This window comes from Ixodes scapularis, unplaced genomic scaffold (assembly GCF_016920785.2).
Source record: "Ixodes scapularis isolate PalLabHiFi unplaced genomic scaffold, ASM1692078v2 PGA_scaffold0__279_contigs__length_252992795, whole genome shotgun sequence".
Taxonomy (NCBI): Eukaryota; Metazoa; Arthropoda; class Arachnida; order Ixodida; family Ixodidae; genus Ixodes; species Ixodes scapularis.
The window spans coordinates 92,236,556-92,248,712 of NW_024609835.1; the positions used below are offsets into that span (position 1 = coordinate 92,236,556).

Genomic DNA, 12,157 nt, shown 5'->3' on the forward strand with positions numbered 1-12,157 from the left:
ATGGTTCATCATTTCCAGTCATGCGGAAAGCAATGGAGCTTAAAAACATTCCAGCCGTACTTGCCTTGCCGGATTCCATGCAAGCTACATAGGTCCTCGGACAGTATTCGACGCTTTCTGTCGTTATTCGTGCACCCTATCACCCAGCAATGGTGTCCCGATGACCAGGGGACTGTCGCCATCGAAGACCATGGCTCTAATTAAGTTTGGGAGTTTGAAACGTAGAAGAAAGCGCGAACAAAGTTGGGGCACTGCAGACGCCCAACACCGGCCAAGCCTCTCATCCGGGACTTTCACTCTTTCTACACAATCAAAAAGGGGGAAAGCGCCGGTAGCCCTTTCCCCTTTTCTCTCCCGCTCTCAAAATGGCGCTATCCACGATAAAACGTTCTATAGTTAACGCCTTCCATTCACTGTGATTGCAATTATTTACAGTTGCATGGTCAAACATGACCTTAAAGTAACCGAACATTATACTCCGATTGTAGGTTCGTGAGAAAAAAAAAAAAACGGTGTTTCTTTATAGCTCAACCAAGACAAACATTACTTGCGTGGCGGAGTGGGGGCATGTGATCTACAAATTAGGGCCATATAAATCAGTACCGAACACAAAGAAGTAAGAGAAAGAATGATTGTGCCTTGATGAGACGAATTACCTTCGGTCTGATACAGTTAAGAGCACGTGTTCCTATCCTGTTGTACCTAGAATATGGGAGAAATATTAACAAAATACAAGATTGTGGCTGAAGCCTTCATTTAATTAAAAATCAGAGCTCTTATGTAGTGTTCCGATGGATCTTTAGAAATATTAATTGTTTAAGCCATTAAACGAAGAGATTCTTCTAGACTGTGCTTTTTTTTCAAGTGGAAACCCACGCTGTATTGTTGGTACACTAAATAAATAGCTGGGAACACTGATACTGAATGTACAGCTAGCATATCTGCATTTCCTTTCACAATCCGTAGACATTTAGGCACGTTCAATAATTAAATAAACCCAGCCAAATTCTGCGCCTGTTTATTGTTCTAATTCAAACCAAAGACGAAGGAGGTGTAGATCATTCCACTAAGAACACCGAGAAAAGTAAATGCCCTCTCTCCTCTAAACCTGACGTGTCTTCTGCCCCGTAGACTAGGCACTATCGAACATCCGGCTCGCGTGCGAACTTGGTAAGCATTGCGTCATTTGAGTAATATTAGGCGCAACTGGGCGGATATAAATCTGCTAGTTAATATAAAAGGTAATACATAATGAGAAGTCTAACCGGGAACAAGCCGGCTGACACGAATACAAAAAAAGAAAAGGTGAAAACAACTCTCCAAAGAGTGTGGTTCATCATGTCATCTCTGGCGAAAAGTGAATGGGGTTGCAACCGATTTTTTCAAGAGAGAGTTTGTATTGATTTACGCTTCTAAAAACTGTGTGGGCAATCTAGAAAGAAGGATAAAGAGCGTGCTTACCAAAAAAAGCTGCGCATTTTTTTTTTTTTTTTACGATAACGAATTTGTACTAGTTTTATTGCCTGTTAGTCTTGGATACGAAGAGCATATGAGGCTTACATTATCGGAGGTGTTTGTAGTGGTATATTTGTAACCAGAATACCTTTTTGTGATGTTTACGGGTGTTTGGAAAACTACTAATGGGTGCATGATGTACTTCAATCCACTGACGGAAACCCGACACGGGTAGGCGGGAGCGTGGTTTGTGAAAGAGTTGTTTATTGTAATTCATATATCATAAACGTAAATCAGCTAACCTCGTTGTGACGGCGCTTTCTCAGCTAAGAAATATATATCGCATATCGCTGGGAACATGTAAGGAAACCCGCTCTATGTTTTAATGCTCCTGACCCAGAGTGCGAAAAAACAATTACATTTGCATGCAAATGTCATTGTTTTTTTTTTCTTTAGAACTCAAATTTTCGCATTAAGGGTTCGGTTTTCCGTTGATGCAAAAGAGAGACAGCGACTGAGGGCAGTACTGCCGGTGGACGTCATTGCTATTGAGGCAATGGAACAAAGATACGCTGGCTGATAATTAACTAAAAGGAAACACGCTATCAAGCTTTTTTTTTCTTTTTTTTTTTAGAATTCAGATTTGCTCATTAAGGGTTCCGTTTTCCATTGATGCAAGAGACACAGCGATTAAGGGCAGTACCGCCGGTCGACGTCATTGCTATTGAAGCAATGGAACAAAGATACGTTGGCTGATAATTTACCGAAATAAATTAACAGAGAAAAGCGGTCTGATCTTGGAATATCCATAAATGTTCTAGAAACGCGAACCACTTTATAGAAGCAGCGGCGAGCGAGCGTTACGTTGTTCCGTACAGTCAACGTGCAGCCCGAGGGTATACTGCCCAAAAGTTGACAACGGCAGGCTTGTCGTATGCTTTCGGGATCGGGCGCGCTTTTTCCGTCTCTTTTACCCCGCCGAATTCGTCGAAATGCACGGATGCAAGAAACTCGTGCCGCCCTGGGAGCACTTAGTGGAATGGGATATACTTGATGCACGGAGAATGGAATGATGGTGCCTATTTTAGTCGAAGCAATCTAATGTGATAAAATTGCCGCCCAATGCAACTAAATAGAAAAGCCATGGTAATAATCAGGGGTATGATGGCGACGGATAACTGAAGCAGGCGAATAAAATCAAAATAAAAAAAAAATAAAAAATCAATCAAATCAATAAAATAAAATCAATAAAATCAAATCAATACAGAATCACGGCGAGAACATGCACGACACTCAAAAAAGAACATTTTCGTGAGTCACCTAAGAGCGACTTCAGCGGAAGAGTTGTATCAGTCAAGCAAAGTAACGGGAAAAAACAGTCTAAAATATTTACGAAATTGCACCTGTTGATGTATAAAAAGTGGTGCTCGTTTTCTTTTCGTGGTTTGCTGTTTTTGTTTAAACTCTAAAGATACAGTTCTTTTTTATGTGAGTATGTGGGTTGCAACGTCCGCGAATGAAGGCCCCGGCAATCTCACGTGTCATTGCTCTTCACTTGCTTCTATGTCTGTGTGTCAAAAAACTCAGGTTTTTGCCTCTTCCGGGTGTGTTCTCCTTTGGGCCTGTTATTATTTAGTGTTTTGGTGCGTTCCGACCGAACTGGGTTAGAAGGCATACCTTGAGAACTAGGTTGGTTTGCTTGTATATATATTTTTCTTTTAATTGTGGACATCCTTGGGAGATAGATATGAAAGCGTTGTAGGAAATACATTTTGTTAGCTGAGTTTTATGACGCTCTCTGTCGTCTTCATTCTTGTCAATTCTAATTGGTACGCAAATGCTATCCCAGACTCAGGATTTAAACAAAATTATTAATTCTTACACTTGTTCAAATGTCGAGACAATATAGCTAAAGTTAAATGTGGGTTATATTATACTCACTCTTTAAGAATATCTAGCACGATGTACAGTCGGTGCTAGAAATAATTACCACAAATTGTCTACAGCCAGAGCGGGGTAATAGCCCACTCAGCGATAGGGTATCGAGTGCACACCAATAGCGAAAGTAAGCTTGACTAGAACCACTGTAGGGCCTCTCCCACCTTGCAGCGCCACGAGTCGATCTTTTGTTGGTGGGTCAATCTATCGCTTGGGACACACTGTTTTTAGTGCTGACTGTACGGTACTTTTCAATAATTCATGTCTGCTAAAGTTGGGCCTTATCGACCCGACTCACCTGAAATCTCGACGGTGTTCGTGGCTCTACCGTATTTGTTTTCGGAGACGCAGGTGTAGTTGCCGTAGTCTCGTTCTGTGATTTTGATGAACTTGGCCGTGTGATTGTTGCCGGCGACGGAGAGGTGCACGGACTCGCCGTAGACCAACAGTGAGAGGTCGCTGCGAAACCAATCCGTGCGGCTTGGAATAGCGCTGTGTACCGTGCATACAAGTTCTGCAACGCGGCTCCCATCCATACCACGCCTCCACTGGACGGTCGCTTTCACCGATGGCTTGCCTTTAAGAGAAGAGGAAGACCTCATATTACGAAGGTTAGCTTAAGACGCTTGGTAACAGTTATTTTGGAACATGCACTGCTATTCTAAATAAATGCAAATATGAAAAAGAATGTCATTTGGCCTCTTTTTTGTATGTGTGTGCGTGAATAAAGACCGAAAGTTTTTCTTCACAAAAAAATGGCATTGTGAATTGACTGTCATTGTAAATTGTTTTATTTCAATATTCAAACTATGTCGCGAAGTCGATTGAAGATATCTTTTCTTTTTCGCTCGTGTGTTCATGATGAACACTTCGTTGTGAGAATTCCAAGCGAGCAATCTAACATATTTTAGTAATATACAGAATCTGCAGCACCAACCTAAGATAGCCAGATTACATTTCTTTAGACAGCTATTAAATGTTGTTATATTTAAATCCCTGCTTGTACTTAGGCCAGCTGTCAACAAGTCCCACTAGACATAACTACGAGTACTCTTTAGCTCCATAGTTTGCACGGGCTAATATATTTGGTAAGGCACATTACGGTCATAAGTGGTATCTCTATTTTAGTACTACAAAACGAAATCAAGCTTGTTTGAAAGTTATCTTTCCTACTTTTTATTTCGAATTGCCCTATTTCTAGCCACACTTTTTTTTTAAATACTTGCCTCAAAAATATTGTGCTCTTCTTATGTCACCATGCTACGTAGTAATGCTTGATAGGTATGCGTCTTGTTTGGTTTTAATTCTGCCTTGACCATCCCGGTTCCCAGTGCGAAATTAATAAAATTAATACACTGCGTGGGGAGCTTCACGTCATTTAATATATTTGAATCATTCGACATTTACACTGAAGTGCAATGTTTCTGACAAAACGACAACTCATTGTTAGGGACTACTTTGGTGACTCTACAAAAATAGTGTATGTGTCCCGTCTCAAACTGTTAAGAAATCTTATTTTGTACATTGCTATTCCAGGAATTCATAAAATTTTGGCAATAACACGTGCCGTAACCGTGTGCATTGGCGGGATAATACAAAAACAAACAATATATCTAGTGCTCAGATCTCGCTGAAAAACGTAGTCTACCTAATCGCGATTTTTTTTTTTATGTAGATCCGCATTGTTTGTGAAAATCTGCGAGGGAGAAACCCTGCAGCTCCTCGGGACACGCTCCAAATCGGCGATGGAAAAATCGATCCGCGTCCTTAGAATGACCTGCTGGAGATGATCTGCTTTGCAAGATGGCCGCTTTTTCGCATTGCCAGATCTTAAGTTCGACAGCCTGATTGAGCTCTCCCACGAAAAATGTGCTGCTTTTAAGCACCAGATGCAACACCGGATGCAGATGAGCCGCGTGATTTGTACCCCAAAATAAATGTAACAAAGAGAAATAAATAGGACCGGGTTCGCGACCTTAGCATATATTTAGGCCACCTCGGTACGGTGGGCATGTAAAACGATCGCTATCGGCGGAGATCAGATATCTAGTATTATTTTAATAAATATTAGAAGTACAAAATTAGAGCCTACACGGTCGTTGCCTATTCTTTTCTTCCTTGATTGATTCACAAGACTTCGGCGGCATGCAGTATACAAAAGCAAACAATCCGTTACTGCAAAACGAACAAGCCTAACGTGGCGTTTGCTTCCAAGAAAATGGTTTCTTCGGCTAGTTGGTTTATGTTCATTCAGATGAGAGCTCCTCAGAAAAACGGGGACAACGAAGAGAAGACAGCACAGGGCGCTTGATCCATGATCCGTGATTTCTGATTCATGCGTGGGAGGAGAGTACGAGACGCAGCGCATGAACTGCCCTCCAGCGCCCTGGGTAAACAACTGACTGACAGGACCGGATAGGTAGGCCACTGACCGCGTCACGCATACGTAGCGCCGAAGGAAAGGAACTGACGTAGCTCGCTGCTATAGACTTTAACAAAGATCTGCCGATTTCGGTGGAGCAGTCACGGCTCGGTTGGAAGCCCTCCATAGAGCTGGCGCTGCCACAAATCTACAAGCAGAAGATGACCAACTTGAGCCGGATCTGCCGTCGGAAGATGTGCGGTGTAACAGGAAAGCATCTGTCGTCCTCTAAATATGCGAGCTTGATTCACCATAAAAAAAACCTGCTGAGTCCTAGGCTTGGTTGTTCCAGCTGTAGGAAAGGTCAAAATAAAAAAATAAAATATTGACGCACTCTAGACAAAACTAATAATGAAACAGTGACACTAAACGTGTAGCTTATCAAAAAACATGAACGCCCAGTGTGAGCCGTAAGCAGAGGTATACTGAATCAGAAGTGGTTCTTCAACCGTTGTGGTATAGGATCGCGCTTCCGATAAAATCCAGAAAGGAGATGCGTGAAAGGGCGGGGAAAAGGTGGCTATTATGGTTTATTCTTGACCTAGATTACTAAGAGAGACGTCACGCAACGGCTGCAACAGGTACACATAGAAGTATCGGTGTTGTTTTCAACCGAAAACTTCAAAAGCCGAGAAGCGCCGAGCTTTCACCAGGAAACTCCCCCGATATAACCGTGACTTTAGTCAATGCAAGCTAACGAATTATTCTGTGTTACCTAACTGACACTGGAAACCGAAAGTTGTTCACGTCGTTCAGATATGTATCCAACCACGTGACAAATACAATAAAATCCGTAGTCTGTCTCGTAGTGGGATACATACCCAAACAAAGTGAACCATTTCCGTACATATAGAGTAGCCTACTATCCGGTCCATAGTCCGCGAACTATGCACGTTTGAAGTTTTGATTTTTACGCGGCGCGGTTTATCTACAGGTTTTGACTACTCGCGTATTTGCTTTCTTTCTAGAGTGTTCACTAGAACAAGACGTGGTGAATTGTGTTCGTCATAGGGTTTGTTAATCTTGATCTGTGTTTAATACGGGCATCTGTGTGAACTACTAAGGCCGTTATTTATCCATGTGTTATGGGAAGGGCTTCGTGTTTTCGGACGAAAAACACCCGCCGGTAAAATTTTTGTCAATTCATATTCATCCGATAAACTCCGAACTGTTATGTGCCCATGCCATCCCCCCCCCCCCCCCCCCCCCCCACACACAAAAAAAAAAGTTTTTTTTTTTTATATATAATTTGAGCAGCGCAGGATCAATGGTCCTGGGAAAATGACACGATAATTTCTTTTCAAGCCTCGGACCTTTGTGTAACGGCTTGTCTCGTCAAGGTTGGTTCAGGGAAACAGGTCATCGTACCATTCGTGTCACGACGAAAGCCACTCTTAATTTTGGTTTCCAGTTTGTTCCATGGATTAGGGATTTAGAGAAACGAGAGGGTATGTTTCTCGGGATAACAGTGAAAGCTACGGACCATAGTGATTGTATAAAATAGGGAAGAGGGGCAGTTGAAACTGCTCTATTACATACTACACCACTCCACCTCGCTTGGCCGCGGGATAGATTGATGGGATGACTACGAGCTTCCTTGCAGCTACCTCCGGCAGTTTGATTTTAAGGTATCGACGTTTATCGAAGCCATACTTATGTGCGACTTTTGTCGTGGGACAAATTAGCATTGCCAATGACACCAACGCCAAATTCAACTGAAGAAATCTTAATCGATACAAGCGCGTTTTATTTTTCTGGCATACGTTTGCATCCGGTTATTATTTATTATTTTTTAACAGGAAGCACTGCGAAATTAATCTATGAATTTCGGAGAATTGGGGAATTTCGAAAAATAAACTGCGATAAACACCGAATTTTTGTTAAAAAATGAACTCCGAAAAATACCCTCCGGATTTCGCGACAAATAAACTCCGAAAGCACGGAGCCCTATTTATGGCTAGGATACCCTATGCATGCGGACTAAGCAGAGTGGGAAGAATACGCACCGGGTGCGGCAACAGGTCCCGACTTCCTAAGAAAACATCTTTTTAATTTAAACCGAGATTTGCTCCTGCGGACTACATTTTTACCGCTGTAGTCTAGAAAATATGTTAGTGTAGGTCGACTCCAGGAAATCATTCAAAATGCACCGTTATTTTCCATAATTCATGTCTGCAAATGCCTCCTTGACTCACCTGAGACCTCGACAGTGCTCATAGCAGTGCCGTATTTGTTCTCTGAGACGCAGGTGTAGTTGCCGTAGTCCCGTTCGCTCACATTGTTGAGCCTTGCCGTGTGGTTATTGCTGTCGACGTACAGGTGCGCAGGCTCGCCGTGAACCAACGGGGACCCCCCACTGCTCAGCCACTTCGTGCGTCCTGGATAGGGGCTGTGTACCTCGCAAACAAGTTCCGCACTGCGGCTGTCATCCAAACCACGTATCCACTGTAAGGTCGTTTTCACTGTTGGGCGGCCTGGAACCGGGAGGGAACACCTCAGATTACGAAGTTAAGGTTACGCACATGGCAAGAGTTATCTATGAACAAAGTAACACGATACAATATAGCTGCAGGTATTGCTGATGTATGACTAGATGATAAAATAAGATTAATTATGGTTGCGGGTATAGTAGGTGTCAACTCAAATTTATCAAAAGTTTGTCTTTTAGAGCACAGCTCTTGGGCGCCCGTTTGCGGCTTGAGTGGCGTCGGCGTCGCCGTCGCTGCTGGCGTCGGCGTTGGCGTCACCGTCGGCGTAACTGCGCCTTGCATTATAGGACGTTTCCCATAATGGCGTCACGAGTGGTGTCACGAAGGTCACGAGTGACGTCACGAACGTAACTCGTTAAGGTCACAATGAAGGTTACCCCCCTCACAGTAACCTTTACGAGGCGTTCTTGAGTGACGTCACAACGGTCACTAGGCAACGAGTGACGTCATGATGGTCACTTGGGTCACGAGTGACGTCACGAGGAAGGAGGAGGAGAGGAAGGGGAAGGAGGAAGGGAGGAGAAGGGGAGGAGGAGTAGGGGAGGAAAAGTAGGGAAGGAGTATGGGAAGGTCATGCCCTTCTCTCCGTACCCTCCCCTCCTCCTCCTCAAGAGCTGCGCTCAAATTCGGCATTGCAGGGAATTGTGAACGTCATTAATTTTTTTTATTTGATTCTAAACTTCTTTCGCAACAAGTGGGCGAGGCAACTTATCAGTTACTTTATGCGTCGTCTGTCGCTAAAATTTATCTTATATATAAGTGGCATAAGTAGAGAATTTAAAGCTGGGCTCATAAGTAAAGATTTTGCGATGGTTTATATTTGACTAAAAAAAGACATCCGATGATAAGCAAACGCAGTTAAATGAACATCAGCAGAAAAGAAAAAAGCTAGAATGGTGAATAACAAATACAAAAACATTAATAGAACCGTATACTCAGAAACATTTTCAGCTACTTCAACTATGGTGTGTGCCCGTCTTTAAAAAGTATCCATGAGTGTGGATACCTTCAAAAACTTTTGAAAATGAGTCATGACAACAACGCGCACATTAAAACTGCTGTTAGTGAAGGCATTAAAATAACTTATGAGATTTAGTGGGAAGTTATAATTTGACAGTCCATGGCTCTAATTATCAGCATATATCTTACTGATGTCGGCAACGATTAAACAAGCAAGACCAGTTTGAGTGCAATTCCTGGAACGAAAGATTGACAAAAAAGGTGTACCAAAAAGCGGTGCTATTTATTTTTAATCTCTATTTATCCACAGCCACCGCCTCCATATTTAAGCTCCAGCGAACTTCCTGCCTTTAAGTACCAGGATAATTTTGGTTTGATTTATATTGTTTTATTCGCTACGGACATCACTATATCGATATTCACAAATATATTATGTACAATCTGTAATAACGCATTCAGATTCTAATTTTCTACAAACAATTATTGATTGGAATGAATTATCATGTGATGTTGCGCATACTGATGATTTTCTGGGTTTTTGTTTCATGTTATCACGGTAAGCGCAACTTGTGTGGTCGTGCTTTTTTATACCACTTGTATCGCAATCTCAAAAATTATTTAATAGCATTAACAAAGAAAGGCCTTTAGCTCTATTGCTTTGACAGTAAACAGTGAAAAAATAAGTGGTTTTATTAGTAATAGTACTAATTCTAAGGCGGTCTCTCACTTTTAACATGACCATTACCATGAGTTAGTATCATGGCTGACATAGTGTTCAAAATTAATATTATAGAACTAAAGATGATAAATGGCTTCAAATATCATACTACCCTACGGAAAAAATTATATGAATCTGTATAAGAACTAATATGAAGTCTCCAAAAACTGATATGCGACATATGAAACTGATATATTCAAAAAATTATATGCGGCAGATGAAATTTATATGAAATACCGAAAAACTGATATCCGATAATTAAGAACCGGTATGCTTATATGATAAGTTTTCATGTCATATATAAGTTCTCATATGAAAATGTGTCCAGAAAACATAGAAATAACTTAAATTTTTTTTTTCAGTATAAAACGTGCCATGCGGGCATGCAAACACGTGGCTTGGAGCCACATTTCATTTCATTCATTTCATTTCATTTATTGTTCCCTCAAAGCGCCCGGAGGCATTACATGAGGGGGGAGGGGGGGGGGGGGGGAGACAAAGTTCGCTGCAAAAACAAGAAAACACTAACATTGAAAACAGCACGCGACAGATCGCGCACACATACACAGCATACTATATACACAACAGCTACACACCAGAGAGCTTATAAAATTAAACTGACTTAAATAATTCTTCACATACATGTTCTATTGGCACGGTCTATTGGCTTTCAAATAATTATGGCATGACCGTTTACTTTTTGCTAAGATGTTCATTCCTTGAGCCGTTCAAGATATTCTCAATGCTGTGACATTACTGGAGAAAGATAAACATGCCAGGGATATTAGTTATTGCTTAGGGGGTCACCGAAAAAATCCGCACCTTCAAAACGACCAGTATATAAGGCGGGAACGCAGAGTTCAGTAGTAGTTATAGGGGGTGCTGTTGTATTCATATTTGATGTGCCGTGTATGTGTATGCGCTCAATGTATATGTTCAGCTGATGCTAGTGGTATACGAATTGTTTCTAAATATGTGCGGTAAAAATGGTGTGGTAAAAATGTGTGGTAAAAATGGTAAACTTACACCAGCTCGCCTGCGCCCTAACTGTTTTTTCATTAATCGTACCTGAGGCAGACTTAGTCCCCTTAAAAATTGAGACGTCGTCGTGTTTCTTCCACCCAGTCTCAGGTGGTAAAAAATGGTAAACTTACACCAGCTCGCCTGCGCCCTAACTGTTTTTTCATTGTATATTAAGGTTGCCCGAAGTGTAATTGTGGCATGAGCAAATTAAATATTTTTGCAGCATATGAATTTTGACATATGAAACTAATATGAAATATCAAAAAATATGAAAATGTGTCCCATGAACATATCAGATATCAATTCATATAATTTGTTCAGAGGGGTAAATATTGCGAGTTTACCTTTTGCGTTCGATATAGTGCGCAGGATTTTTGTTGTCTTTCATTAAATTTTTTTATGTCAAATGCACACAAGATGTTGGGAGTTAAAGACAACTTTTTTATCACGTTGACTAGTAAGCAAAAAAAGATGGCTGCAAAGGAATACTTCCAGCACGAAATCTAGCATGTAGGAGTTCGCATATGTGATGCAGGAAGGTATTTGATATTATTGAAATATTGTACAGTGATACGTGTGAGTGCAGAGAGATCAATAGATAATCTATCCTTCGTTCTGATTGTATTGTTGTCTTTACAGAAATACTAAGTTCTTCCTTTTTATAGTGCTAGAATAACACTTTTGTTCACTGCTATTCGCAAAATGGACTTAAAAGGCGATTCACGGATAGCTGTCAGCGATGCTGAAAGTACAGAAAATAGCTAATATTTAGTGTTGACGTTATTCTTATGAACTCGGTCGGCTTTTACAAAACTTCAGAAACAAAAACTTGAGAGTTTTTGTTTTGAGAGGCGCGAAAAGAAAAAAAAAATGCATATATTTATGGGAACATTAAAAAAGAAGGTAGCGCACGAAAGGAACCTACCGCAAATCGAACATCCCTTTACGCTGGAACAGTAACACATTTTATGGAAAAGTAGTGTGCTATATAAATTTTTGTGAACCATTCCCTGTTTGGACCAAGGCAAAAAAGCGAGATGGGCAATATGACGCGCAAATGCCGGTATTATGCAGCCTTTATTTTTGTTTTTTTGTTTTGTGGAATACTGAACCAAAGTAGAATTGCCTCCAAACGGCAACAACAAACCACCA

The 12,157-nt window shown here is 41.3% G+C and overlaps 1 pseudogene; it reads right to left on the minus strand.

Moving 5' to 3' along the window:
- LOC8053351 overlaps nt 1–12,157 on the minus strand; it is a 53,905-nt pseudogene that overhangs the window by 2,261 nt on the left and 39,487 nt on the right.